The following is a 7,004-nucleotide window of genomic DNA, read 5'->3' as shown; positions in this document are numbered from 1 at the left end:
CTGGTTTGCTAGCTCCCAGTCAAACTGTCCAACCCATGCCAGCATGGAAAACAGACCTTAAACAATGATGATGATGATATATAATGAGAGGTATTGATATCCACAAGACCCAAGTTGATAGGTAAGGCTATGTAATTGCTACAGAAGGACCGTAGTTAAACTCTTGGTTCCATGAGTGAGGAGTCTAATGCAGGTCTTGTAATGAGACAACAAAGCCAGGGCTGTATGGAATTTCAGAGGACATTTATAAAGAGAAAGTTAGCCTTACAGCTGTTTCTGTTTTTGGCATATTAAGAGGATGATATAGAGTGGAAGGAGGAAAGAATGACAGATTAGTTGGCTGTAATTGAAAAAAGTAATTGCATAAATGCAATACTTATTATCTATTGTAATCAATATTAGCTAAGTAAATCTGTATCTTTGTTTGTTTGTGTTTTTGTGTGTATTAATAACTGGAATATTCACTAACTTAAGAATTTATAGCAACCTGTTCCAAACAAATCTGTCAATACTGTTATTACAATAATAATAATTACAAAAATGTCAAAGGTGGCGAGCTGGCAGAAACGTTAGCACGCCGGGTGAAATGCTTAGTGGTATTTTGTCTGCCGTTACGTTCTGAGTTCAAATTCCGCCGAGGTCGATTTTGCCTTTCATCCTTTTGAGTTGATTAAATAAGTACCAGTTACGCACTGGGCTCGATATAATTGACTTAATCCGTTTGTCTGTCCTTGTTTGTCCCCTCTGTGTGTAGCCCCTTGTGAGCAATAAAGAAATAAGAAACGTTAGCATGCCAGGCAAAATGCTTAGTGGTATTTCACTTGTCTTCACGTTTTGTGTTCAAATTCCACTGAGGTTGACTTTGCCTGTCATCCTTGAATAGACCAAATGTGACCATCCTGTCTTTATCCTATGAGTACCAAGATATGCAGACACTCAAAATACTTACAAAGTTGTACATATTCACATAGATATGCACATTTGCAAACACGGTATTGTTTTCAGTTATATTTGTTTGTCTGTGGACAAGATATCTCAAGAACCGCTGGATGGATGCAGATGAAACTTTCAGAGATGTTTTGCCTCATGACTGGTACAAACTGATCAGATTTTGAGATTGATCCAGTACCGGACCATGATTCTGGATTATTTTTCCAGTTTCTTTTTTTTACTTAATTTTTGAGAGCAGTCAGATTTATTTCAGATATTCTCATTCTAAAAATCATCCGCAGCTAATCGTTGAGAGGACGTTGGTGCTGCCTTGGCAGAGGTTTGCACTCTCTGAGTGCTTTTATTTATTATTTAAACATGGTACTTATTCTATCAATGTCTTTTGTCGACATTGTTACAGGAACATAAATGCACCAACATCAGTGGTTAAGCAATAATGGGAGATGAACACACACACACACACACACACATGCACACACATGCACACACACACACACACACATGCACACACATACACACATGCATACACAAATTTGATGGTTGAGCCATTACAACAAACTAAAAGTAATCATACAGTGAATGTGTTGATGTTTTTCAATGGCTGAGATGCCACAAAAAGTATGGCTTGTATCAACTTACTCCAGTATTTCAATTAATAATTATAGTAATTACATTGGTTGGGTGGGTTATGCTTAAGCTTTATTTTGTAGTTTTATAATTTAATTTGTGCAGAAAGCCATTGTTGTAGCATAATAGTTGTATTATACAGTATTTATATAAATATTTATACAGGGTGGCCCAAAAGTAGGTTTACAGTTATTCAACTATCTCTTTCGCATTCATATATTAACAGCTTAGATCTTAATTATTAAAAAAAATATGAAACCATTATTCTATGCTAATTTAATTAATTGTAAGATAGAAATTCAAATGTAATAAAATGTTTTAAAAGAAATTTCAAGTGCCTACATAATAACTGTAAATCAACTTTTAGCCCACCCTGTATATATATATATATATATGTATGTATGTATATCCTCTCCTCCTCCTCCTCCTCCTCCTCATCATCATCATCATCATCATCATCATCATCATCATCCTCTTCCTCCTCCTCCGCCTCCGCTGCTGCACCATCACCACCACCACCATACCACCACCACCACCACCATACCACCATACCACCAAAACCAAGGGGCACCTTATCTGACCTGTCAAGTTTTAAGATAGTGGGGCATGATTTGAGGGAGACTTGACTGCTGTTTCTTGCAGGTTGAACAGCCACTAAGGGGCCTCCTCATTAAGTCATTCATGCAAGGTTATGTATGTATGTGTGTATGTGTGTATGTGTGCCTATATGTTTATATGCATGCATATCTATGTGTGAACATGTACGTGTTTGCAAATGTGCATATCTATGTGAATATGTACAACTTTGTAAGTAATGCGAGTACCTGGTACTCATAGGATAAAGACAGGTTGGTCACATTTGGAATGACTTTGACAATTGGTCTATTCAATTAAGCTTGACAACAACAACAATGATAAGACCTTGCACTTAGAGACACAGTTAAAGAGAGATAAACAGATTGATAAATAGATAGATAGATAGATAGAGAGAGAGAGAGAGAGAGAGAGAGAGAGAGAGAGAGGGAGAGAGAAAGAGGATGAGAAAGACAGAGGGGGAAGTGGTTTCATACATGGTCGTGATGTTGGCGATAGTGTTGGGATGAGTTTGTTACTGGTGATGGTGGTGGTTAATGTGATTGTAGCGTTGTGTGGTGGGATGGAAGTGGTTGTGGTGGTTGTAGTGGAGGGGCCAGTAGTGGTGGTGGCGATGTTGGCGGTAGTAGTGATAGTAGTTTGTGTGTGTGTGTGTGTGTGTGTGCGTGTGTGTGTGTATGTGTGTGTGAGCTGGTGGTGGTGTTGGTAGGGGAGGGAGAAGGCAATGGGAGTTCTACAGGAGTGTGGTGATGTGTGATAACAAAGTTGGATTCGGAGCCGTAAAGAACATATACGTGTGTGTGTGAGTGTGTGTGTGTGTTGGAGAAAGAGAAAGAGAGAGGGAGAGATGCACACACACACATACACACACACACACACACACACACACACACACATACATGCACGCACCGAGACACAAGAAAACTGGAGATAAGTATTGAGAGTAGGAGGCAAGAGATAAATGGCAAGAGTGGCGGTGGTAGTAGTAGTAGTAGTCGTAGTAGGCTGTGTGATGTAGTTATTGATTGTTGTGCCTGACAACAATAGGTTGAGAGGACGAACATGGTTCTCTCACTCATACACACACACACACACACACACACACACACACACACACACACAGACAGGCACAAGCAACATGGACTTGACCAGCAGACCAAACGAGGGTGAGTGGTGAGTATCTTTGTTTGATATATCAACCAGCGTCCCATAGCAAACAAATACCCACAATACATCCATGCATGCTTCGGGTAGGTAGTGGGGTGTACGGCAATAGGCATCACAGACAATGAGTATTCACCACAAAAAAAGAAAAACGTGGATAAATCTAAGAAAACAATTACACAACAACAACACCCTGTTTGTACTTTGTACTCTAAGTCGTAAACTCAACACTATACAGATATAAACACACATAGACATATGGAGTAAATGAATAAACTGTACGTTTCCAGAATGGGTCTTCCATTTGTATGATCACTGAGCTATCTACTAACTGCATTATACCACATGTGGTTGAATGTTCCATAGACACGTCCAGCCTTCGTGTAACTTTTGGGTAGAATCAGTGTGATGCAGGGTGGGGAAAAGGGCAGGCCCTTTTCAATTATAGGTACAATCTTTTTTTTTGGGGGGGGGGGTTGTCCGGTCTTTCCCACTCACTAGGCTTGGAACAGTCTGAGAAATGGTAAAAATGGCACTGGCTCAAGTTGCCTACTGGTAGGATTGAATATGGTGATCTTGAGAATGCAAGTAAAATTTCTTAACCACTCATGTATGCATCTATATACATACATACATACATATATATGTATTTATACATACACACACATGTATATATATATATATATACATGCACACATACATACATGCATATATATATATATATATATATACATGCACACATACATACATACATACATACATACATACATATATATATATATATATATATATATATATATATATATATATATATATATATACATGTGGAGGCGCAACAGCCCAATGGTTAGGTCAATGGACTTCTACAGCTGGATGCCCTTCCTAACGCCAACCACTCCGAGAGTGTAGTGGGAGCTTTTACGTCCCACCGGCACGAGGGCCAGTAACATGGTACTGGCAACGGCCTCGCTCAAAATGCTGTCTTTTACATGCCACCTGCATGGGAGTCAGTCCAGTGGCACTAGCAACGACCTCGCTCGAATGATTTTCTAATGTGCCACTAGCACAGTTGCCAGAAGGCAACGCTGGAAATGATCACACTCAAATGGTGCTATTTACGGACCACTAGCATGGAAGCCAGTCAGCTGCTCTGGCAATGATCACGCTTGGACAGTGCTGTTAGTGCTCCACTGGCGCAGGTGCCAGTCATCGAATATGGTTCAATTTCGATTTCAGATTTCAAATTCACTTGCCTCAACAGGTCTTCGCAAGCAGAGTTAGTGTCCAATGAAGTAAAGATATGAATAAGTGAGCTTGCTACACTTCTGGCAGAGGCCAGGGATTATGCTCTCACTTGGCTTCCCGGGTCTTCTCACGTACTGCATATTTCCAAAGGTCCCGGTCACTAGTCATTGCCTCGGTGAGGCCTAAAGTTCGATATAAACACATATATATGCACACACATATATACATATATACATATACATACATACATACACGCAAACATTATACACACATACATATTATAACAATATATATATATATATGTATATATGTAAGTATGTTTGTTTGTAAGCATATACACACATATAAACTAGACATCACATAGTTACATATATATTTCCTTAGTATTTTCAAGTGACATAAGTTACAAAACTTATTGAAGAGTTTGGTAGTACCATGCACAAAACCTTTGGGACTAAATCCCTTTTGTTGACTAATAATAATAATAATAATAATAATAATAATAATAATAATAATAGTAAAAGCCATTACACTTATCTACTGAGTTCTGCTTATCCTGTTTGTCTACCAAACCACTGTATACGTACATACATTCATACATACATATATACATACACACACATACATACATACAGACATACATACATACATAAATACATGAATGCATACATACATATAAACACACACATGCACACACTCACACTCACACAAACACACATATATATATATACATATACACACACATTTGTATGAAAAATTGAATAGATTCTTAGCAAATTATTTCTCCCTTTCAAAGAAAACTAACAACCAATGTGACTCCAGTTACACACACACACACATATACATACACACACACACACACACACACACACACACACACACTCACACACAAATGCACACACACATGAGCACACATACACATGTACACACACACATACACGTACAGCCACATGTTGGTTTCCACGATGTGTTTTCAGCTAATCAATCAATTATACTTATTGTATAATACTGTAAGTGGTTGAGTACACCATAGGCGTTCGTACTATTCAAATAATATATAAAAGAATCAGCATGACACAGCTGTTTTTCTTCTTTTTTTTTTTCCAATTTAGAAGTAAAAATCCTTCCAGTGGCCTTCAACACAGTTTCCATCTGCCTGGTCTCACTCATGTGTCTAAAATCATCTCGAGACCACAAAAAAGAAAAAAAAAACCCCGATATCTCTCTGAAGTGCCTGGGAGTAGAATAGAACCTAGAGTCTCATGATTGTGAAGTGGATATTTTAAACATCCAGCGATATCTGTGCACATGCGCACACACACACACACACATACATACAACAAAAAAACTACCATCTGCAGTATGAGCAAACCGATGTATATTATGCTTCTATGGGCAAACTGATGTATATTATGCTAGTATGGGCAAACTGATATCTATTATGCTAGTATGGGCAAACTGATGTATATTATGTTAAGATGGGCAAACTGATGTATATCATGCTAGTATGGGCAAACTGATGTATATTGTGCTAGTATGGACAAACTGATGTTTATTATGTTAGCATGGGCAAACTGATGTATATTATGCTAGTATGGGCAAACTGATGTATATTGTGCTAGTATGGGCAAACTGATGTTTATTATGTTAAGATGGGAAAACTGATGTTTATTATGTTAGTATGTCTTTGGATTAATTTGTCTTTTAATATTCTTCTACCCGTAAGTTATTAGGGTTTCTTTTTTGGGGTCATAACAAAGTGATCTTTCTCTTTTCTTTATTTTCTTCTTTTTTAATTAAAAATTTTTTTTTTATTTTCACTACCAGAATATGAAGAACACAATGCAAGCTCACAATGTCAACAGATTCTGCAAAATCAGGGAGACACACAGACAGACAGGAAATAACTATGGTTTTAATTCAGGGTACCTATCGACTCTTTTTGTGCCAGGCAACAGAGATAATTTTTAGCACTGACGTATGTTGCTGAAAACTGTTCATTTGGATACATTCGTTTGTATTTCTGTCATTGGCGGTAGCATCTGTTAACCTCGTACCACCCTTATCATCACAACCACTACCACTCCACACCATCGCTACAACCACCACCACTCCCACCACCACCACCACCACCACCACCACCACAACAACAACCATTGTAGTGACAGTGACTGCTACTATAACTCCCACTGCAGCTATAATAACAACTACTACTTCAACCACTACCTCAGCAAACTCCACAACCGCAACTACCACTAATATTACTTCTACCTCAGCAATAGTATTCGCTACCAAAGCTACTACTACTACTACAAAATCCCCTACAACAAAAAACACCACTACCATTACAATGACCACTACAACACTGCAGCAGTAACTAACATCATTACTACACTACAACTACTGCCGCCACAACCACCACC

At 38.3% G+C, this 7,004-nt stretch overlaps 1 protein-coding gene across 2 annotated transcripts in view; it reads left to right on the top strand.

The window, feature by feature from the left end:
• Positions 1–3,148: 3,148 nt before the first annotated feature.
• Positions 3,149–7,004, top strand: part of LOC106876692 (dnaJ homolog subfamily C member 22) — a 12,261-nt gene continuing 8,405 nt past the window's right edge. Inside the window, exons 1-2 of one of the 2 annotated variants that reach the window (XM_014925338.3) lie at positions 3,149–3,345; positions 6,409–7,004. The exon at positions 6,409–7,004 is cut by the window's right edge and continues 588 nt beyond it. The gene's annotated coding sequence lies outside the window, so the exon portion shown is untranslated. The remainder of the gene's footprint in view (positions 3,346–6,408) is intronic. The other variant, XM_014925339.3, reaches the window with a different exon arrangement.

Source organism: Octopus bimaculoides, chromosome 13 (assembly GCF_046866305.1).
Source record: "Octopus bimaculoides isolate indiv1 chromosome 13, ASM4686630v1, whole genome shotgun sequence".
Taxonomy (NCBI): Eukaryota; Metazoa; Mollusca; class Cephalopoda; order Octopoda; family Octopodidae; genus Octopus; species Octopus bimaculoides.
Note: the sequence above shows the minus strand (reverse complement) of the source record. Positions and strands in the feature narration are given on the sequence as shown.